General features: G+C 43.9%; 1 protein-coding gene across 3 annotated transcripts in view; it reads right to left on the reverse strand.

Annotated features, from left to right (window-relative positions):
* CUEDC1 (CUE domain containing 1) overlaps positions 1 to 23,532 on the reverse strand; it is a 60,840-nt gene that overhangs the window by 26,132 nt on the left and 11,176 nt on the right. For all 3 annotated transcript variants that reach the window (XM_042442668.1, XM_042442669.1, XM_042442670.1), the window contains 2 exons: positions 16,859 to 16,984; positions 283 to 445 (listed from right to left, as the gene is read on the reverse strand). The gene's annotated coding sequence lies outside the window, so the exon portion shown is untranslated. The remainder of the gene's footprint in view (positions 1 to 282; positions 446 to 16,858; positions 16,985 to 23,532) is intronic.

Consider the following 23,532-nt stretch of genomic DNA (forward strand, 5'->3'; position numbering starts at 1 on the left):
TTATAGTTGTGGTGAAGGGAAGCAGACGTAGGGTGTATCTACACTGAAGAAATAATGCGGTTTGACATCGTTTTAACTACCATGCCTCCATCCTACAGTTCCTGGGAATTGTAGTTTTGTAAGGCACCAGCACTCTTTGGCCCAGAAGACTTGTAAAACCAAAGATGGCAGGATTCCATAGGATGGAGCTACAGCACTTAAAGTGGTGCCAGATTGTATTATTTCTATAGTGTAGATGCGCCCCAAGATGCCAAATGTCTTTTAGGGATAGAAAACTCATACCTTCAAGCTGGACATTTTGAACACACAGGACTAAACCGAGGAGATTCACTGAGCCGTGTCACCGTCTCATTCTCCAGCACTTCCACAAAAGCTGCTTGTTACCAGGATAAGCCAAGCTTTTTTCATCAACTGTCCAGACAGACGAGAAAATAACCATAGCAACCTGAAAGAAAAATGCATGTTTTAGTGCTCTGCCATTCCTTACTCTATTGAACAATTTGAGAATGAATTAGGAAAAAGCAAAAACAAAGCTGACATTTAGGTTAGGCGTTCCCATCACTTCTCGGAAATCCAAGGCTCCTCTGTCATAATAAATTTTAGGAAATCTCTCCCACATTCACTAAAGGGCATTGTGGTTCATATGCGCATTACTGCAAGGGAGTAGTTACATTTTTCAGAACGCAGATTAATACTATCATGCTAAATGTTCCGCACACAATTATGATTCAAGGCTGGTAATATATCATCTCCATTATGTCACCATACTTGTTCAACCTATATGCAGAAATTATATGTTGTTGTTGTTCCCTCAAGTTATTTCTGACTTATGGCAACCCTAAAACCATATCATGGGGGGTTTCTTTCCAATATCTGTTCAGAGAAGGTTCACCATTATCTTTCCCTGAGGCTGAGACACTTGAAACCCTACACCATACTGGCTCTCCGCAAGAACTAGACAAAATCCTTAAGTATAAAGATAAACTACTGAGCACTGAAGTCAGAGTTATCCAGATTCAACACTGTATACTGATTTGGTCAAGCCCCCACCTGGAATAGTGTCCAGTTCTGGGCACCACAATTCAAAAAGGATGTTGAGAAACTGGAGTGTGTCCAAAGGAGGGCGACTAAAATGGTGAGGGTCTGGAAACCATGCCCTATGAGGAATGACTTAGGGAGCTGGGGATGTTTAGCCTGGAGGAGAGAAGGTTAAGAGGTGATATGATAGCCCCGTTTAAATACTTGAAGGGATGTCATATTGAGGAGGGAGCAAGCTTGTTTTCTGCTGCTCCAGAGACTAGAACACAGAACAATGGATGCAAGCTATAGGAAAAGAGATTTCATCTGAACATTAGGAGGAACTTCCTGACAGTAAGGGCTGTTCGACAGTGGAACACACTTTCTTGGAGTGTAGTAGAGTCTCCTTCCTTGGAGGTCTTTAAACAGAGGCTGGATGGCCATCTGACAGAGATGCTTTGATTGAGATTTCCTGCATGGAAGGGAGTTGGACTGGATGGCCCTTGGGGTCTCTTCCAACTCTATGATTCTATGAGGGAGGTTACAGGTCTAAATGTGCAGGATTTCAGCAGAGAAGGTAAGAATAAGGGATCATGGGGATGTCCCATGTGGTGGAGTCTCTTTTCTTGAAAGTCTTTAGAGAGAGGCTGGATGGCCATCTGTCTGGGTGTTTGATCGAGAGTTCCTTCATGGCAGAATGGTGTTGGACTAGATGGCCTTTTGTGTATCTTCCAACTCTATGATTCTATGATTCCCAGGTCGCCATGAGTCCAAGTCAACTCAAAGGCAGCTAACAATGAACAACAACAAAAACAGAGCATCCAACATCTCTCCATCAGTAAAAAACGGGGAAAGTGAACAGAGCCTAGGAAACAAAAACAAAGAGATCTTGTAGCACAAATATATATATGTCTGTCCCTGGCTTCCACTCCAGCAACTGCATCTGGGGAAGTAGACTTTAGTCTAGCAAAGCTCATGCTGCCAACTTCTTTCTTTCAGTGAGTCTCAAAAGTGCTACAACATCTCTCTACAGCTCTGATTCTACAGACTAACACGGCTATATCTTTGAATTCCAGAGCTTATGAAAAACAGACCACAAATCACAGAGCCCTCCAGCCACCATGACCACCATTAGCTGGGGTATTTCAAAACTTTTCCAGGCTCTGAAAGTACTTCCCTCACTGGGCTACTGTGAGATTAAGGAAAGCTCTGTATCATGCGCTGTAAGCAACTCGACATCTCGAGTTAAAATGAGTCAGTGCTGTTGAGAAACTGCCAAAACCATGGAATGCAACGAAAACCAGAGGGCACCCGTGATGCTTCTGCAGTCCGCAGCTCACAAAGGTTGGCTGAAGCCAGTGGAACACACATTGGCATTCTTTCCCCTTCACTCACATGCTCCGCATGGAAAATGCCAGCCGGGTTATGCCATTAATGAGCTCAGGAAAGAGAAGAATAAAAAATAGTCAGCACAATAGTAGCCTTGTTGCATCTCCAGGCACTGCCCAACCGGATGGATTTCCAGGTCACTGAGATGGTCCTGGCGATAACCCTTATCACGAAAGTGAGCAAAGCAGCTGCATCAGTTGTCAAATCTTGGATCTGGTTTAAAAGTGGCACAGAACGATTTGTTCCATGGGAAACTCATCTCCTGGGATGCTCCCCCCACCCCAGTGAGGCTTGAACATGAAGCCTTGCAGGATTAAATATTCATTCCTCCTTCCACTTTGAGCGGCTAACCAAAAAGGGGAAACTGCAAGCAGTTCCAATATTCACTACAGCAGTCAAGAATATTCTGGGCCAGACTCCAAATTGGATCCCTTTATTCTGGGATGTGAAGACGAAGGAAAGATTGGGTTGAACTGAGCATAAAAGGAGAAGGCTGCATTGGAATACTGTGCTTAGCCAAGGTTTAGCTTGGCTGCTGCTTTGCAACTTTAGACATAAATCATCCCACAGCCAACCAAAGGAATGAGTTGTTCTCCCAATTTGTGGTTCTCTCATGCCTTTTGTCAGCTCCGCTAGATATCATTCTGAATTCAGATAAAACAGCAAGTCAGAATTTTCAAGTTAATAACAAGCCATAGCCTAGATCCTACTGGTAGCTGCAACTACAATATTTGCTTTGAATCAACTGTTGGTTAGTAGAACGATGCAGTGGCAGAACCATATAGGTTTCAGGTTCAGTCCTCAGTGTTTCCTGCAGGTCAATGGGAATCCACCATAATATCCTGGACATTCACATCAATCACAGTTTACAGTTGTGGGTAAGATAAGCCACTAGTTTGCTTCAATGCCAGGGCATGAAACATTACATTTGAAAGAATGACATCAAGCGTTACAAGTGGCCAGAAAACACCAACAAATCAATGGGTCGGTTAACTAGTTATTTCCAGACTGTGCTCAAGAGCTTAGAAAGTAACTTTCACTACTACAGTAATGTAAAGTTATTCCTCCACTCTCGCCCCCATAGTTTGTCACTGTTCAATTTATGATCGGTTGTCTTTATGTAGCTCTTTCATGCTTGTCAAGAGTAAACCATGGGGTATTCCTCCTCCACTATGGAATGATGCCACATCCCCATAACTACAAATGTAACTAAAAGCTACTTTATACCAGGAAAGAAGTGAAGTTCTCCCTTGTGAAGGTACAACTGCAGTGTAATGTAGTTGTTTCCTACTACCTTGAACCCACCCAGGAGGAATATCCATGGTTCTGTGCCATCCTGGGATGTTTCCTACTACTTTGAACACCCTCAATATTGTCTGGTTTCAGAAGCTACACAGGTTAATACTTATTCGGGGAACCACAAGAAGTCTGCCTGTAACTATAAAGAGCTGCTGCAACCAGCCAGAGTTGATAATATTGAGCTAGATCAATGGTTCCCAAGCTTTGGTCCTCCATTTTTATTTTTAAGATGTCAGATCCCAGTCAACTGTCAATAGTCAAGAATTATGGGAGCTGAAATCCAAAACATCAGGAGGACCAAAGGTTGGGAACCACTGGGCTAGATAGACCACTGCTTGACTCAACACAAGACAGTTTCCAATGCTCCTAGACCTTAATTATTGGGGAAAGGAACTGGTTACAAGGATACAATTATCTGGAACTAAGTCTAGGTTGGAAGGGTATAGTGACGATCTCTGGTTGAAAACAAAACTGCCTTCGTGTTCCTTCAAAGGACACTGTCTCTACGGACCCAATGGTTCCTGACTTTGGCCTTTGTGATTTGACCAAAGAAAGAAAGAACGAGTCCGAGTAAATTGAATATTTCCCTGGAAACCTCCAGTGTTTCGCTGCTTGAACTGGGGAAGAAGCCAAGGCGCTTTAGCATCAGCCTCATTAGCTAGCAAGCAACGGGACGTTAATCCGACGGCAGATTGCATTCAATTAAGCAAACATTTCCAAGGTGCCCAGGAGATGATTTTTACAAGCTCGCTAAGGAGCCTACCACTTCTCCTCTTCCTCTCTTTTTGCACCCCGCCACATTTGCATGAATGTGTGGATGCCTTGCTCTGCACTGTTCACCATTCAAGGTGCAAATGTTTGGCAGCAGCTCCTCAAGGACAATGACATTTCATAGACATCTGCCTATCAAGAGAGTTTTGCCGTGGACCAATCCTCCCAGTTGGACTGGATGGCCCTTGTTGTCTCTTCCAACTCTATGATGATGATGATGATGATAAAATTTATTTATATTTCCCGCTTCTCCCTTCGGATCGAAGTGGGATTACAACAGTAGAAACAGCATAAAATTCATAGATAATACAAAATACATCAATCAAAATAAAAAATAAAATAAAAAGGGGAAGAGTTGTTACAGTGTTGCTCACAGTTGTAAGAATGAAGTCATCACATTCAGATGTTCAAAATCAGATTAGAGATCCATTGGATAGGCCCGCCGGAAGAGATCTGTCTTCAATGCCCTCTTGAAGGCTTCCAAAGGAGGTATAAGACGGATCTCTTTTGGTAAGTTGTTCCAAAGTCTAGGGGCCATCGCAGAAAACATTTTACAAGAGGTGGTTTTCAACCAGGTTTTGGGTTGTTCTAATATTTTTGTGCCATATGTCCTGAGAGTGCGGGGCGGATTGTGTAGGGAGAGGCGTTCCCTCAAGTAACTCGGGCCCAGGCCATGTAGGGCTTTATAGGTAATAACCGACACTTTGTATTGTGCCCGGAAGCTAATCGGCAGCCAATGTAGAGATTTCAACACCGGTGTAATGTGCTCTGATCTGTCCTGGTGATCAGTCTGGCTGCAGCATTCTGAATCAGTTGGAGCTTCCAAACTTGGTACAAAGGTAGCCCCATGTAAAGCACATTACAGAAATCTAAACGAGAGGTTACCAGTGCATGTACTACTGTTTCAAGGTCCTCCTGAGCCAGGTAGGGACGTAGTTGGCGTATCAGCCGAAGCTGATACCATGCACTCCTGGCTATTGCCTCCACCTGAGATGTCAACTGTAGTCCAGGAGCACTTCCAAACTGCGGACTTCATTCTTCAGGGGGAGTGTGACCCCGTCAAGGATGGGTTGGCAGATCTCCCCCGCTGGACCAGGGGCTATCACGAGTACCTCCGTTTTCTCTGGATTCAACTTGAGTTTGTTTTCCCTCATCCAGCCCATTACAGACTTAAGGCAGGCATTCAGAGGAGAGATGCCATCCTTAGTCACTGCAGCAGTCGGAGACATAGAGAAGTGAATTCTATGACTGCTAAAAAAGATGAATGAATGGATCCTAGAGCAAATCAAGCCTGAACTCCCCCCTGGAAGCCAAGATGACTTTGCTGAGGGTCTGGTACTTTGGACTCCCCAAAACTTGCCTTTGCAACTCAATATGTCATGTACATTCATGTATAAGTCAACCTCATGCATAAGAAATGGAAGGTTTGAGGACCAAAATTATGGATTTTGATATGGTCCATGGATAAGTCAAGGATAAAATTTATGGGCACGTAACAAAGGACGTAAAGGCCAAAGGAAAAGAAAATGATGCCAAAGAACTTACAGCATTCTGTTTGTTTTCACCCTAAAAGCTAGATGGATGAAGAGGAAACTATAGTACAGTCGGCCTTCCTTATCCACGGATTTTTTTATCCACTCATTCAAGCATCCAGTTTAAAAATATTTTTTAAAAAGTATAATTTCCAGATAGCAAACCTTGATTTTTCATGTTATATACGGGACACCATTTTGCCATGCCGTGGATAACAAAATCTGTGGATGCTCAAGTCCAATGCATAGCAAAATGGTGTTCTTTATATAAAATGAAAAATCAAGGTTTGCTATTTGGAATGTATACTTTTTGTGAATATTTTCAAACCGTGGATGCTTGAATCCATGGATAAGGAGGGCCGACTGTAATGTGAAACATGGGGAATGTGGCTAATAGGAAAGAAGCATACGGGGGGAAGAGTTGAGTGCATAAAGGGGATGATGGGAAACCACCACCAGAGCCACATCGCACCTCAAGGGAGAGAAAAGTGTGTCTGACAAGAAATGTGTTGCTACAACCAGCCACAAACCAAGAAGAAGAATTTCCTGACAGTAAGAGCTGTTTGACGGTGGAATACGTTGCCTCATAACGTGGTGGAGTCTTCTTCTTTGGAAGTTTTTCAACAAAGACTGGATGGCCATCTGTCGGAAGTACTTTGAGTCTCCCTGCATGGCAGAATGGGTTTGGAGCGGATGGGCTTTGGGGTCTCTTCCAACTCTATGATTCTGTAATGCTTTCTATGCGGCTCCCATCTCTCCTGATGGCACAGATCACTTCTCTGGGTTGTTGGTTGTCTTCATTGTTCTGCAGATGGCGTGACCAACCTGCCATGCCTGTTGCTATTCTCTTCCCATCTCTCAACAGATCCAAAACATATTGTCTCCCTTCTGTAATTAGTCCGCGAATGGCTCTTACCAGGCCCTCGAACACATGCTTTTCCTACACAGACACGGAACTGTTCATTCACAGCTTCTGGGCTTGAGGAAGTTTTGCCAATAAGGCCTCCCACGTGTTCCATTCAAAGAGGCCCTTCTCGGTCCAAGCAAATCTTGGTTAGGAAATCTCATGCGCAGGGGAGCATGAATGTGCTTGGCGGCGGCAGCGGCCTCTTGAAGGTGGTGTGTTCCCATCGCAGTACAGGGACAAGACTGAGATGGGAAGGGGGGAAGAGGCATGTCTTTGCATTCAGAAGCAGCAAAACATCCTGGATGCCAACTCAAAAACGTTGGGTGCAATTTACCATGCCCATTTCCTAGATCAAGAGGTGAGTTCCAAGTAGGCGGCAACCAGAGAGAGAGGTCAATTGGCCACCAAGGCAATTTCATGTTTGTGAACTTCTGAACCTAAACCTTTCTGAATAGTTCTACTCTGAAACGCAGACAGGACAGTGGTAGGGAAAGTTATGGATAAACAAGCATGGCATTGATGCTGGAGTGAGGAGTGGAATTACTCAGATATTTCAATGAGTCACACTGTCTCATGATGTCTCCAAAGTACTAGACCCTCAGCAAAGTCATGTTCCAGGGCGAGTTCAAGCTTGATTTGCTTTAGGATCCTTTCATTTATCTTGTTTAGCAGCCATAGAATCATAGAGTTGGAAGAGACCACAAGGACCATCCAGTCCAACTGGGAGGATTGGTCCATGGCAAAACTCTCTTCCAGCACGGCTAAACAGGGAATCGAATTGGGGTCTCCCAAAACTCAAGCCTCTACAACACACTGGATCTCTGCAAATAATACAGCACATTATTAAAAGCCATTTGCACGGATGACTGTCCCTCAACAGCTACTTGCAGAGTCTCATGGCGGTGAAAGCTATAAGTACTGTAGTTAATTCCCCATAATGTCATAACAAACTGAGTCTTCACCTGCCAACAGAAGAACAAGGAGGGAGGTGAAACTGGCCTCCTTAGGAAAGGTATCTGTTCCAAAGCCTGGGAGCAGCCACCAAGGAGGCCCTCTGTCTAAACACAAAAATGAAAATCTCAAAGCTCATATGGGACGATATCATCCTGTTATTCAAAAGGGTAACTTCCTAAAGTATTTGCAAATCATCATTTCCAATCTGCTGGTACTTCAGCAGTTACAATCTATCAAAATAAGCCATGCATTACTGCACATGCCTTTAACCTCCATGAAAGGAAAAAAGGATGCCAACAACCCACACTTTTCCAAGAAGACTGTCCCTCAGAAAGGCAAAACTGGGTCACACGTCCTTTGCACATCTTTGGCTCCCAATCTTTTGTGCCATTATGCAACAGAGTTAGGCAATGTTCGTGAGCGGTATGGATTCCTGGCAGCTGACTTTGGGACGTGGGAGTCTAAAGCATATAATACCATGTTGGCTCAGTCGCTGAACACCTGTCTTCAGTTTGCAGAGCAGACAACCTCAGAAACTTCCCTTTGGTTTCTGATCAAGGCGGGGAACATAACTGCACATATGGTGAGCATACGGCAACAAAAACAAATCTCCAGGGCCTGTGGCATTGGCATTAAACAACAAAAAAAGCCTATTTTCCAAAAAATATGCTTCTTGAACTGTCAGCAAATATTGTGATGCATGACCAGGAAAGGTATTATTGTGTGGTGTTGTTTGAACAATCTGCTAAGCTAGTGTGACACTATCCTCCAAAAACTTGGAGCTGCTAGATCTTCCTTGTAAACAAGCCCAAGGAAATTGCTCGCTTGCCCCACCCCAAAAAGTGGAGTTGGAAAAGGATGGTCCAGTTTTGGACTGCAACTTCCAACTGCGTCACCAAGGCGTTGACCATGATGGCTAAGTATGATGGAGATCAAAGATATAGCCTTGTTAGTCTGTGGAGTCAGTATGTAGAGAGATCTTGTAGCACCTTTGAGACTCACTGAAAGAAAGACGTTGGCAGCATGAGCTTTCCTTAACTTAAGTCTACGAAGATCTAGAGAGCCACAGTTTGGCCACCCCTGCAACATTAGCTCCAAAAACACGGAAGCCACCAGAGAAAGCTACACACAATCAAGGCTGACCCAAGAAATTCTGCTGCTTGAGGCCAAGAAGCAAGTGCTGTTTCCAAGACCAATTAAGTGTTTTTGAAAATGAAAACAGCTAGTGAACTGATACGTCAATATGGATCAATACTGCTGCCTCCATTTGTGGTCTCCCTCTGAGGTTATGGCTATGGGGTTTATCTTGATGGGCCTCCAAAGGTACAGCTGTACCACTGGTCAGAATAGTTACCAAGGCCATCCAGAGTAAACATGTCTGGCCTCAAAGCTGCATATCCATCCTTGGGCAGCTGCCAGGGTCTCCCATTTAGAATCATAGAGTTGAAAGAGACCACAAAGGTAATCCAGTACAACCCCCTGCCATGCAGGAACTCTCAATCAAAGCATCCCTGACAGACGGCCATCCAGCCTCTGTTTAAAGACCTCCAAAGGAGGAGACTCCAACACTCTCAGAGGGAGTATCTTCCACTTCAAACTGCTCTTACTGTCAGGAAGTTCTTCCCAATGTTGAGCTGAAATCGCTTTTCCTCCAGTTTTCATCCATTGCTCTGTGTCCTAATCTCTGGAGCAGCAGAAAACAAACTTCCTCCAACCTCAAATGAAACATTTACACAGGGTTATCATGCCATCCTTTAATTTCCGCATCGCTAAGCAAAATACACCCAGCTCCCTAAGCCACACCTCATAGGACATGGTTTTCAGACCTTTCACCATTTTGGTCACCCTCTTCTGGACATACTCCAGCTTCTCAACATTCCTCTTGAACTGTGATGCCCAGAACTGGACACAGTATTCCAGATGAGGCCTGACCAAAGCAGAATAGAGTGGCATTATGACTTCCCTTGTATCAATGCAGCCTAGGATCATATTGATCCTCGCTGTACCTCTTTTAAAACTCATGTCGACTTGGGAACATTTTGTACAATGCTCCTGACACAGCGATAGGATATTGTTGGACATTAAATTGTATTATTGCAGGAAATTAAAATGGAGGCGTCCAGCTGCTTAGTATCAACTAAAAGCAGTTGTGTTGCTGCCCTGCCCTGCCTGGCAGGTTCATGGGCATCCATTAAAGAAGAGGGCCAACAGAAGGCCAAATACCCCCACATACTTGAGTGGGCTCTGGTTTTTCCTGTTCTCTTGAAGAGCCTCCTTCCACGCAAAGAATTTGATGTCCTGGTGGTGCAAGAAAAAAAGAATGATAGATAATTCCCAGGGCAGCTGCTTCAGATCCTGTGATGCTGAACAAGAGACATAACTGGAGCCATGTTCAAATGGACCTTTCCCCTGCGCCCTTTTCTTATATTCCCTGTTCCAAAAATCACTCCTTCCCCACAAGCGCCCAGGACAGGAGAGCTCTTTCCATTGTCTGCCCTTATCTCCACCCTTTTCCTTTCTCCATTTTTCACATTTGTTCCAAACAAAGGGGCATTCTTCGTAGCCCAAAGTGTGCCAACGTCACTGTGTACACACTGCCAAGCATCGGATGATACAATAAACCAGCAGCGAGCAAAGCGTGACCCCGCACACACACACACCCTCAACAAGCTATTTTGGGAGTTCTTTAAACCTCTAGATTCCCAAGATAAGATAACTGAAGATCTGGAAAAAAAAGTAAGGTGAAATGAAAGGATGAGAGACAATGACCATCAAGAGTCATCCAAAAAACTTCTCTTATTTCTATTCCTTCCCAGTCCAACATACTTATTATTTTGTTGCTGTTGTTGTTGTTGTGTTAATATAGCCCATTACGGTGGCTATAAGGTGGTGGTTGTTGTTGTGTGCCTTCAAGTCATTTCTGGCTTATGACTTATGTCCAATGCTTAAACCACTGCACCATGCTTGCTCTCAGTACCTTTAAGACTAACATATTGGCTTTAGGGTGTCTGATGTCCTACCAACAACACCATCTTTCTTTTTCCTGTGTCTCCCGGATGTTGGAATTTAAGTCCTCTACCTTTCTAAATTAATCCTCTATTAATAGAGGAAAAAGTGAAGGCAAGTTAATTGAAAAGCACCGAGGCTTGCAGCCCGGCTTTCTATCCGCCGCATGGGAAAGGAATCTGATCTCACTAGGACAACATTCTTCAAATAGTTGGGGGAATTCAAACATGAAATAAGGTTTCGAGGAAGAGAGGGCAGTAAGAATGTGAAGAGTGAGACAAGAGAGCTTATATACCTTAGAAACATTATGGGGAGCAGGGTTCTTTTTCAAAGTTGAAGTGTACTACAATTTTGAGCACATGAAAAAAGAGAGGTTGGCAGTATGAATGGATTCAGTCCAGTTGTTTCCATCGGCAAGTTTAAAAACAAACCTCTATGAAAAGTCGTATTATTTTAGTATTCACTCTGCCACCAAAATATGCGTTTTCATACATTTAGTCTAAAGTATGCAGTTTTGGATGCCACTTGATATGTGCTTTGACTCAAGAACCGTGTCACAAAATGGTGAGACTAATATCTGCTTTATTTTTGCAGGAGGTCTTGTGGAATTTAATCCACTTCTTCAAATGAATTGATGGGAGTTGGAAGTACAGTTATCGCTGTACTTGAGTTACAAGGTATTACTTTTGCTTTCTGATTTTCGTATCAATTAGGGAATTGAGAATCAGTTTGCTCTAAAAAACCAATGGTCCAAAATCCTGGCACATCCCAACTGTTGTTGCTCTGTGCCTTCAAGTCAACAAAACTCTTCTAGGGTTTTCTTGCTAAGATTTAAGGAGAGGGGGTTTGCCACTGCCTTCTTCTGAAACTGAAAGAGTGTGGCTGGCCCAGAGCTGTCCCAAAGGCTTCCATTTGAGTAGAGCTTCACACTCTGATCTCCCAAAGTGCATCTGCACTGTAAAAATAATGCAGTTAGATACCACTCTAATTGCCATGGCTTCATTCGACAGAATCCTGGGATTTGTAGATTTGTGAGGCACCAGCCCTCTTTGTCAGAGAAGCCTAAAGACCTTGTGAAGCTATACCACGGGACGGAGCTACAGCACTTATTCTGGTGTCAAACTCCATTAGTTCTCCAGTGTAGATGCTCCCCAAGAATTGTCGGTATGCCCTTCTACAAAGGAAAGCAGACCCTGCAGCATTGCTCCTGAAATGTCTCACAGCTGTAGCTATTCCTATCATGCCACAAACAGGAGGATGGAGCTGGCGCATTGGTGCATGCTTGCTTTCTCTCATGTGAATAGGTTCCTTCACAAATCCTAAACCTTTCCCTCATTATCTTGAGCCACCTGTTCAGTCAGGAAGGATAAAGGTAAGCAGCGGTGAAATACATTTCAAGGCACAATTCAGGCAGTTGTTCCTTTATACAGGGACGTAGCAAGTTGGTGGGGAGTCTTGGGGTCCGGACCCCCTCCCCTTCCATTAGAAAAATGAATGGTGTGTGCTGCTGCGCCGCCGCACTCAAGCCCCACTAGAATGGTGGCACTTAGTCTGGACTCCCCCTTCCTAAAATCCTAGCTATGTCCCTGCTTTATACCTCCCAACGGCTTGCAGCCGCAGCTACAGGGCAAGCTCAGAGTTATGCCACAGTGTGCAAAAGGAGATGGCGTCTTTGGACAGGCCTTGCTCTCTTTCCCTTCTGAGGCCTCCTTGCAACATGATGGGGGGAAAGAAAAGAAGAGGAGGAAGAGGAATAAACGGCTATTGATTTGCCTAAGGCAAGGGAAAAGGCGAAAGACTTTGTGCGTTTCCATGGAAACCAAAGGAGCGCCGTTTGAATGGAGGGCGGCTTTGCGCACTCATGGGCCCTGTAAATTATTTAAGCAGGAAAGGCCTCTGCCCATTAAGGCCTGCAAGAAAGATTTAAAGCTAATCATTACCCAGAGAGCTGCTGCGACAGCTTAATTCAGGCCACCGGCCAACTGGGACTGAAAGACGGGGAGATGTAAACAGCTGTGGGAGCCAACGTGGGACACAGAAAGCAGGGTGTGGGTTTTTCTTTGGGGCTTACTTGACTGGCCTTTCTAAAACACACACACATACAGATACACAATGGCCTTTACTCTGAGTTGCTGCCAGTTGGACTTGGGTGCCCCCAGGCTTCGCCAAAAAACCAGCGCAAGAGGAAAAAAAGAGCTGGATGTAATGGGAGAAACGGTCCAAGCCATTTTGGTGCCTGAAGCAAGATAGATTAGATGGATGGATTGATGGATGGATGGACAGAAAGATAAGAAAGACAGACAGACAGACAGACAGATAACAGATAGATAGATAACAGATAGGTAGATAGATAGACACTTGTTAACTAACCTTGACTCATGGTGACCCTATGGATAACACATCTCCAAGACGTCCTATCTTCTACTGGTCTGCTAAGATTTTGCAGGTTCACAGACAGATGGATGGATGGATGGACAGACACACAGACAAATAGATGTTAACTCCCCTCGAGTTGACTTCAACTCATGGTGACCCTGTTGATAAGGCATCTCCAAGACTCCCTGTCTTCTACTGCTTTGCTTAAGTTTTAGAGGCTCACAGACAAAGAAATGGATGGACAGACAGACAAGACAGGCAGACAGACAGACAGACAGAGTGGGCCCTTGGTATTCCCTGCAGTTTGGTTCCAGTACCCCTCATGGATACTAAAATCCATGGATGCTCAAGTCCCATTAAATACAGTGGCATAGTAAAATGGTGGTCCGTTGTTTGTTGTTGTTTGCCTTCAAGTCCTTTCCAACTTATGGCGACTCTGAGGCAAACCTATCATTGAGTTTTCTTGGCAAGCTTTGTTCAGAGGAGGTTTGCCACCACCATCCTATGAGGCCAGAAGCCTGTGGCTTATCCAGAGTTACCCAGTGGCATAAAATGGTAAAATAAAGGTTTGCCTTTTGGAATTTGTATTTTTAAAAAACGTTTTCAAGCCATGGATGGTTGGATTCATATACGAAGAGTGCATGGATAAAGAGGGCTCACTGGAGATGGATGGATGGATGCACAGATAGATTCCATAGCGACATCCTCCATGGTGTTAAAGATATAACAACAAATTAAATAAGTGACTTTTAAGAAGAGTCTTCAAATGGTGTCTGAGGTCACCGCTCACTTTGACATAGCATTGTTTTGAAGGAGCTTTGGAGGAAAATGTCTGCTCCACTCAGCAGAATGAGCAAGGAAACTGCTAAAGGTAGTAAGACCTGGATTCATATATATAGAAGAAAGTGAAATAGGCAGAATGTAAATTTGGAGCTACTGGCAGCTCTCTGGGTGATCTGCAACAGCTCAGCAATGATTTAAAGTTCCCAGTCATTTAACCTTAAGCAGCAACAACGCTGCTCCAATTTACAGTGCTGAAATAAAGAAAAGGCAAGGGAAATTGGGGTGAAAGGAGTGCAAGGGACCACCATTCAGTTCTGATAGCCACAACAAATTCATGAATTCACATTTCTTGAGTTCTAAAGGTATGTGGTTTTGCACCCAAGCGCTGGTGGGCAGATCCTAAGGCTCTAACAAAACAACAAAACAGATCCTGCAAACATGAAACAGGGGCAGAATTCGAAGATATAGCCCTGTTAAGTCAGCAGGATCGGTATGTAGCACCTTTGAGATGTAGTAGCACCTGGCCAACAACTCCATCAGATGCAGAAAAGGCTGTTGAAGAGAGAAGGAGGGTCTTTAAAAAATGATCCGGTGTCAAATATATAAGGTCCGCCGCTGGCCTGAAGTCTGCCCATCCTTGAATCTAAAGCATATTACCATCTAAAGACAGCCAGGGAAGGGGTACATAAAAGCATCTAGTCTAAAATTACCTCACCGTAATGCTGCATATGTAGCTAATGATCCACCCGCTGTCTCATAAACAGAAATGGCTCCGTGGAAAGCCACCCTTAATGGAAAGCAATTTTTTAAAAATTAATTGTGCTACACTGATCTTCTTCTGGAGACGAGCAAAATATAAAGCCTTTGCTACAGTGATGCTCTATGTTCAAGTAGAAAGGGGGAGCAGGGAACCACAGGGAGGTGTAATTTTAAAGATGTTGCTTTCTTTCTTCTTCTTCTTTCATTTCAACCTTTCACTCAGCAGAACATTCATTTTCTCGGGCAAAGCCAAATGGTACAATTCAGGGGCTATTCCATTCAAGCCACACATTCTGGTAAACTCCAACCTTTTCATGTCTATGACAAAGCAACCATCAAAGCTGGGAGCATCCACCTTAAATTAATTTCTAAGGAAAGTAATAACAGGAAAAGGAATGATAGAACTGAAAGTTACGAGATGGAAGGGACCACAAAGGCCAACAAGTCCAGCCCACTGCCATGCAGGAATGCCCAAATCATCTTGGTTGCCATTTTCTGGACATATTCCAGTTTGTCCATATCCATCAAAAATCGACATAGTATTCCATCCAGGTGAGGTCTGACCAATGCAAGGGAGTAGCACTATTATGTCCCTCAAACTCTGTTCCTATTAATAAAGCCTAGGATCACATTGGCTTTTTTAGCTGCTGCATCACACTATTGACCTATGTTTAGCTTGTGGTCTACTAAGACTCCTAGTACTTTTTTTTTTTCAAGCCAGGGGTCACCAATCCCATATTTCTGCATTTCATTTTCCCTGCAACTGAACCAAGGAACTGAGAAAGCTGACTTATCTTGAGCCAAGCCATTGCTCCTTTTGTCTCAGTATTGTCTCTCCTAAGTGGAAGTACCTCCACAATTGAGCTATGCCTGTAGCATTATCTAGGTATGCAGGTGTCAAGTCTGAGCGAAAGCCAAGGAGCCAGAATCATGCCCTATATAGCAATGGAAGGCAGACTCCCAAGGATTTCATAGTGCAGGCAGTTGTCAACTTTGGGCCTCCGAAACCCATCTGCCTGGTGTCAGGGACCCAACTCACAACTGGGTTTCAGATTTAACTCCAAATGGTGCTGAATCCCACTTTTCCAAACAGGTGCCACAGCATGGCATAGCGGTTTGAGTGTTAAGCCTTGTTCCCACTGGGGAACCTTGGGCAAGTCACACTCTCTCAGCCTCAGAACCCCCCATGAATTAATCTTGCCAAGAAAACCCCATGACAGGGTTTCCATAAGTCAAAAATCAGTGGAAGGGACACAGCACACACACACCACACCTCAGACAGCTCCTTTATACTAAACCCCACTATTACGAACTCATTTTTTTCCATTGGGGATACCAGGGGATAGATTGATGACCTTCTCTGCATACAAAGCACACATTCTGCCAGAGAGCTAGAGTCCCTTGTGTATTTTAAGAAGCGACATTTACATAACCGGTACAATATTATCAGTAAGTATCCTTAAATGTTGTGATCTTCAGGCTCACAGCCTTGGCATTATTAGGGCCATAGTTTTCTCCTCCCTACAGCAGGGCCAGCCCTACCGCTGGGCAGATGCAGATGCCATACGGAGGCAAAGAACGATGATGATGATGATGATGACAACGACGACGACGACAGGTCTTTGACTTATAATTGGTGGTCCAGAGGATGGACCGAACTTTTTTCTGTTGCTCCACAGAATACAACATGAACCAGGGGTTTAAGATTTCAAGATAAGAGATTCCACCTAAATATTTCAAATAACATTTTGACTGTAAGAACTGTCAGTTGAACCGACTGCCTTGGAAGTAGTGAATTTGCCATTTTCTGACGTCTTTAAACAGAGGTTGGATGCGCCTCTTTTGGGATGCCTTAGTTGTGTGTCCTGCATTGGTTAGGCTAGATGTCTTGCAGTGTCTTCCAACTCTGTGATGCTATGATTCTAAGACCTGGGCATTTGAGGTATACATTTTCAAGATTTAGATACAACAGCTACAGATGACATTGTTTTGTTGGTACTGTCATAGTGTTATTTCAATTATCTGGAAACAAAATAGAGATTATAAATATTGATGAGGCAATTACCTTCAAGTTTGCACTGGTTAGCAGGAACGCCTTAGGAATCACCTTGGCAAGATGCCCACTTTCCACTTGTGGGTTGCGTTGTGTTCAATCTGGAGCGTGAAAGCCCATCCTCTGGAGAGAAGCTCACTAAGAGAGGAGGAAAAGAAGACACATTTCAGACCGCAGGGCACTCACAAAGGATCAAGCAAAGGCCTGAGAAATCCAATGGGAATTGCATCTGGGTAAAACCGCTTCTGGCTGTATAGCCCCTGTTATCGTTCAAAGATTTATGTCATATTACTAGAACCTGTGGTCAGCCAGAGAACGGTGGCTTATTAAAAATAAATGAAGTATTGCCAATGCTATTATTACTGTTGTCATCACTGCTGTCATCATGCCATTGACAAAAATGGCACAGTATATGGGTGACTGAGATAGTGACACCTTTGCTTTCCGACAGTTCAGTGTACAAATCTACCTTGGGAGCATTTCAGAAGGAAAAGTATTAAATCTAGCCTTGGTAAAAAGGCCTGGAAAGGCCCTTGTCTGGAATTCCGAGACTGGAAATATTCCAAAAACCAAACTATTTTTCATGGCTGGCTGAGATGACTGTTCAGTGTATCCAAACTTTGTTTCATGCTCAAAAGTATTTAAAATATTGTGTATAAAATAACCTTCAGGCTCTATGTACAAGATGTGTATGAAACATAAATGAATTTTGTGTTTAGACTTGGGCCCCATCTCCAAAGCATCTCCTTATGTACATGCATGCAAATACAGGTATTCCAAATTCCAGAAAAACTCAAAATCCAAAATGCTTTGGGTCCCAAGCATTTCGGATAAGAGAGACACAACTTGTATGTGCAAAATCATATCTGCATAATGATTTTTAAATGGAAGTGCACCTTACTAAAAGTTAGATAGGAGTGTCCAAACAGAGCTACTGAAATCGGCTATAGCAGAGAGAATAAAATGTCATCAAGATATTTTACCATTCAACCGGAGTCATCTTTCTCACACGTAGGTTGTCTCTTTCACCTCATAGAGGTAATAGGAAAAGTAAGCTGCTGCAAGATGTCAAAGAGGATGTACAAGCTTTGATGCTCCAGAAGAGTTCTGTGTAGCTCCAAAGCCTATGCATTCTCCTCTCTTACTGAACAACATCAAGTCACTAAAAAGAGAGAACTGTATCTGAAGTGCAATGCTGGAACCCCTGCATCCTGCATTTCTCCAAGGAAGAAGAGGTCATTGACTAAGCCATATGCAAATGGGAGGCAGAGGAGATTAAAAAGGGATGGAATTACACCAGCTGTCTGGAAAGGAACCATTAATTAAAGGGGCAGTTGCCGTTGCGTGTCTGAATTAATGCTCGGAAGACAACAGAAGGGCTACGCCTGAGACACGATCCCCCTTCCGCATGTTTGCATTTCTCAAAAGGGACGTCGGCCAAATTTTTCGGCTGCTGCACAGATAAGAGAGGAGGAATACTAACACTGATATGTATTTATTTTCTAACACTCGTATCAAGTGGCAATTGTTTTCAACCCAGACGGCAGGGATGCTAACCTTTCCCAGCACCGGAAGGGAAACGAGACATGAAGCCCATGGCCCATAACAGGTTTGCCAATCCAGACGCGGTCCAATAAAAGCCATCTAAATGACTGTATCTGCACAGCCGATACAACCATACGCCACTTATCTAACCTGCCAGGAGAAAAGCCAGAGGCAAACAACCTGCAGCAATGATAACAGTTCTTATTCCTAATAGGAACAATAGCAGTGATCAAGGCCATCCCAAGAAAGTATGCTACCTGAGTCAAAGCATAAGGTGGTATCCCTCCCATGTCATGTGCAAAAGCCAAAACCATATGGATCTGCCACCAACATAAGCTGTGGGACAGAGGCTCTCACTGTTCCTGAAAGCAGTAAACTAGCATAGCATGTTGAAGCCAAGCCATGTATTGAACTTAGGTTATATACCATCTATAATTTCAGATGCAAACTAGGATGCATGTGCAAAAACTCATTATGTCACATTTGTTGTTGTGTGCCTTCAAGTCATTTCCAACTTATGGCAATGCTGAGATTAACCTATCATGGGGTTTTCTTGGCAAGATTTGTTCAGAAAGGGTTTGCTATTGCCTTCCTCTAGGGCTGAGAGTATGTGACTTATCCAATGAGTGTCCATGGTCAAATGAGTGTCCAATGACTATCCGCAGTCAAATGAGAATTTGAACCCTGGTCTCCAAAGTCCAAGTCAATGCTCAAACCATTATACCACTCTGGCTCTCTACTCAAATACAGAACACTTTTGGTCCAAGAGTTTTGGAGAAGTGAGACTCCACCTGTATAAACAATGTGCATTTTTAAATGCTATAGGCTTTATTTTGTGAGCTGCCTTGGATCTCTTCTTTGGAAGAAAGGCAGTATAAAAATGAAATAAATGATTAATAATAATAAGAGGCTGCCTTGGAGCCTGCATGGCCAGAGGCTGGGAGATCCTAGGCCTTGGGCTCTAAAAAGTAACTTTTCCAAACTCTGACAACATGCCAATTGCAAAGGATTGTGCGAGTGGTAGAGCAAGAGGTATGGAGCTCCAAAGGTTCCTCACCCCAACACAGACAATGTTGTTCCCAAACTTTGGTCCTCCAGATGTTTTGGACTTCAGCTCCCAGAATTCCTGGCTGTTGATCAAACTGGTTGGGGTTTCTGGGAGTTGCAATCCAAAACAGCTGGGAGACCAAAGCTTGGGAATCACTAGATTAGACCGTTTTGGTTTTTTACTCACCAGGCAATGCCAAGTGCAGAAGGAACAAGTCTTGTGTGTGGCTGAGTACAGACCTACCTTCTCTGATCACACCTGGCTGAAAACAACACACATAACAAGAGCAACAACCACCTCTTCTCCAGTGTGTACCAGGGAAGCAAAACACGGTAGCTGCTAGGAGACCATTGTGAGGAAAGAGAATTGTGCCAGGTCACCTTGATCCGTTCAGCCACTAACAGCCAAAGCCAAATAAAGGTTCGGTTACTAATATCTCCTTCTTCTTTTTAGCCAAGTTCTATTTTAGATATGTTTCCTTGCTTGTTATTATTTATTATTAATAACAAAGAGGGGTGTATTTACTATGGACACAGTATCCCCTGAGGTTTGGCTCCAGGACCCTCTGCGGATACCAAAATCCGTGGATGGTTAAAATGCGTCAGCGTCTGCACTTAATCAAAGCTGATAAAGAATATTGAATTTGTGAAAGAACTTGATGTGGGACGATATTTTTATTGTGCTTTTTTAATATAGGACCCAAAACCACACTAAAAACAGCTAGGTAAAAGTTTTCCTTTGGCATGAATGTTTAGTTGTAACCAATAATGTAAAAAAGTTTGTTTTAGGTTGCATGTGTACAGCTGAAATAATGGAGTTTGACATTGATTTAACTGCCATGACTCAAAGCTATGGGATTCTGGGATCTGTAGTTTCATGAGCTATTATAGCCTTCTATGTCAGAGAGCTCTGGTGCCAACAAGTGACAAATCCCATAGGATGGAGCCATGGCAAAGTAGTGCCAAACTGGATTACTTCTGCACTGCAGACACACCCTCAATTGCAAACCTGTGTTATTAAAGAAGCCAGGGTTGCACAGGGAGACAAATTCACCATTGACCAAGAGCATGCCAGGCCTTGTCAGATGCAGAGTGAAGTGGAAGCAATCTGCAATGAGATTTCAATTCCCTTAGATGCTCAGCCACTCACATCTTTGCGCTGAGCCTCCTACCAGGCAGGACGGGAGGGCACCGAAGAAAGCCACAAGCTGTCAGGCGACCAAGCAATACCGACACATCCCCATCATCCTGAAGGGTTGCAGGCTGACAAGGTTACCGTGGAACGGAATTGCTCAGGCGGCAGTCTCTATTTCCCCAGGATTAAAAAAAACAAAATCCATCATACCAGCTGCTGACATGAATTATCTACTCATCCTCCCCAGCAGCTGGTCCTGCCGAAGAAGGGCAGGCAGCTCAGGAGCAGAGCGTCTGAACCGGAAGGAGAGTCAAGGAGCGGATGTCCCTTATGCTTAGGGCTGTGCATGGCTATGCCAGGAGAGTTATGTATTTATACCCCACCTTTCTCTCAAACAAGCCTCAATTGGCAGTATAAATCAAAATAGAATAGCAACAGCATTTATATTTCTATACCGCTTCTAAGTGAACTCAGCAGTCTGTAAGCCAGTGGTTCTCAATCCTTCCTAATGCCACGACCCTTTAATACTGTTCCTCATGTTGTGCTGACCCCCAACCAATGATCTCCTTTCCTAAGACCATTGACAACCTATGAAAGGATGGATGGCTGAGTCAACCTGGATCCCTTTCAAGGCTTGAACTCACAACCTTGTGGCTCCAGTATCGGCATTTAAACACTGCGCCATCAGGGCTCCTTATAGAACATGTAAAACTAGGCTTCCCAATCTTTGGTCCTGCAGATGTGTTGGACTTCAGCTCCCAGAATTCCTGTTGGCCAAATTAGCTGGGACTGGTGGGAGTTGAAGTTCAAAACACCTGGAGGACCAAACTGGCCTTCAACTGAAACAGGATTATTTGGCATGGTCCTTCCAAAATGGGACACTTGGAGCATGTGTGTGTGGTGTGTGCCTTCAAGTCATTTCCAACTTATGGGCCCTAAGGTGAACCTACCATGGGGTTTTCTTGGTAAGATTTGTCCAGAGGAGGTTTGCCATTGCCTTCCCCTGAGGCTGAGAGAACGTGACTTGCCCAAAGTCACCCAATGGGTTTCATAGCCAAGCTGGAAATCGAACCCTGGTCTCCAAAGTCCTAGTCCAACATGCTGGCTCAGTTGGGGGATATGACACAACAAACATTTGGAAAACAGAACACAGTCTAACTGAATACAAATATACTGTATAGTTAATCTGTAGAATCCATATGTAGAGAGATCTTGTAGCACCTCTGAGACTCACTGAAAGAAAGAAGTTGGCTGCATAAGCTTTCATAGACAGTCTAACTTAGGAACAGTCCTAACATTTGGGACTACAGGAGGTTGGATGAAGGAAACATACATACATACATACATACATACTCATCCCTCCATATTTGCAGCTTTGATATTTGCAATTTTGATTAATATGTTCTCTCTAGGAATATCTAGGGCCTCCACTGCAACTCTAGGGTCAACTTTAACTAAAGGTTGGACTGAAAGACCTAGAGATTCCTAGAGAAAATACTCTCTTAGGCCTTTGTAGCTCCTCCAGCACAGTTCTATGGTCAGTGTCTGTCCGACGTTGACTACAGAGTTGCGCTGGAGGACATAGAGATTCCTAGAGAGATGTCCACTCAGGTAAAAACGTGGTGTTTTTGTTATCTGCGTTTTTTCCATATTCATGGGGCAGGGGTCTTGTGCCCCTAACCCTAGCCAACATGGAGGGACAAGTGTATATATGACTTCTAGCCAATGTGAATCCTAAGGCTTTGGCCAACCAGAGTCTGAGAAAACTTTGCAAACACTCTGATGAGGTGTATTCTACAGAGAGCGAGAACAGTTTCACATGAGGAGTGCCAAACATTTGCATCTGAATAAGCAAACCCTCTGCAATGTAAGATGCCTTCAGGTTTGCCCTCAGCTCAAGCACCTTGAGTGTGTTGTTAGGCAGCATGCAAGAACTTGTAGCTGCATAAATGAGGCCGCTCCTGTTCCACATGAAGTACAGAAGAATCCCACAAAGTGGCAGAAAGCAAGCCAACAAAGCAAACTCCTTCCACAGGATCTGACAGTAAACGCACGGAAAGAGTCCCTTCAATATATCTTTTACACCATTTTGTGGCCCACATTTTAAACATGTTGCCAGGAGAGCCAGCAATTAGAGTTTATAAAATGCATAAAAATACAAAATTGGACATAATAATAAAAACAAATACAGTACGCCCTTGGCTTACGCAGGGGATCCGTTCCAGACCCTCCCACGTAAGCCAAATAGTGTGCATGCTCACGCTCCATTCAAGTGAAATGACATCAATAAGGGTGTCGGGTAAGACTCCTTGGGGAAAACATTAAATAGTTGGGATAACGCCACTGACATGTGAAAGGGATCTAGGAGTCCAAGTAGACCACAAGTTGAACATGAGTCAACAGTGCGATGCAGCAGCTAAACAGGCCAATGCGATTTTAGGCTGCATCAATAGAAGTATAGTGTCTAGATCAAGGGGAGTAATAGTGCCAGTCTACTCTGCTTTGGTCAGGCCCCACCTGGAATACTGTGTCCAGTTCTGGGCACCACAATTCAAAAAGGACATTGAGAAACTGGAGCATGTCCAAAGGAGGGCGACTAAAATGGTGGAGGGTCTGGAAACCATGCCCTTTGAGGAACGACTTAGGGAGCTGGGGATGTTTAGCCTGGAGAAAAGACAGTTGAGAGGTGATATGATAGCCCTGTTTAAATACTTGAAGGGATGTCATATTGATGAGGGAGCAAGCTTGTTTTCTGCTGCTCCAGAGACTAGGACCCGGAACAATGGATGCAAGCTACAGGAAAAGAGATTCCACCTGAACATTAGGAGGAACTTCCTGACAGTAAGGGCTGTTCGACAGTGGAACAGACTCCTTCCTCGGAGTGCAGTGGAGTCTCCCTCCTTAGAGGTCTTTAAACAGAGGCTGGATGGACTTCTGTAGAGGATGTTTTGATGGAGAG

Source organism: Sceloporus undulatus, chromosome 11 (genome assembly GCF_019175285.1).
Source record: "Sceloporus undulatus isolate JIND9_A2432 ecotype Alabama chromosome 11, SceUnd_v1.1, whole genome shotgun sequence".
Classification (NCBI taxonomy): Eukaryota; Metazoa; Chordata; class Lepidosauria; order Squamata; family Phrynosomatidae; genus Sceloporus; species Sceloporus undulatus.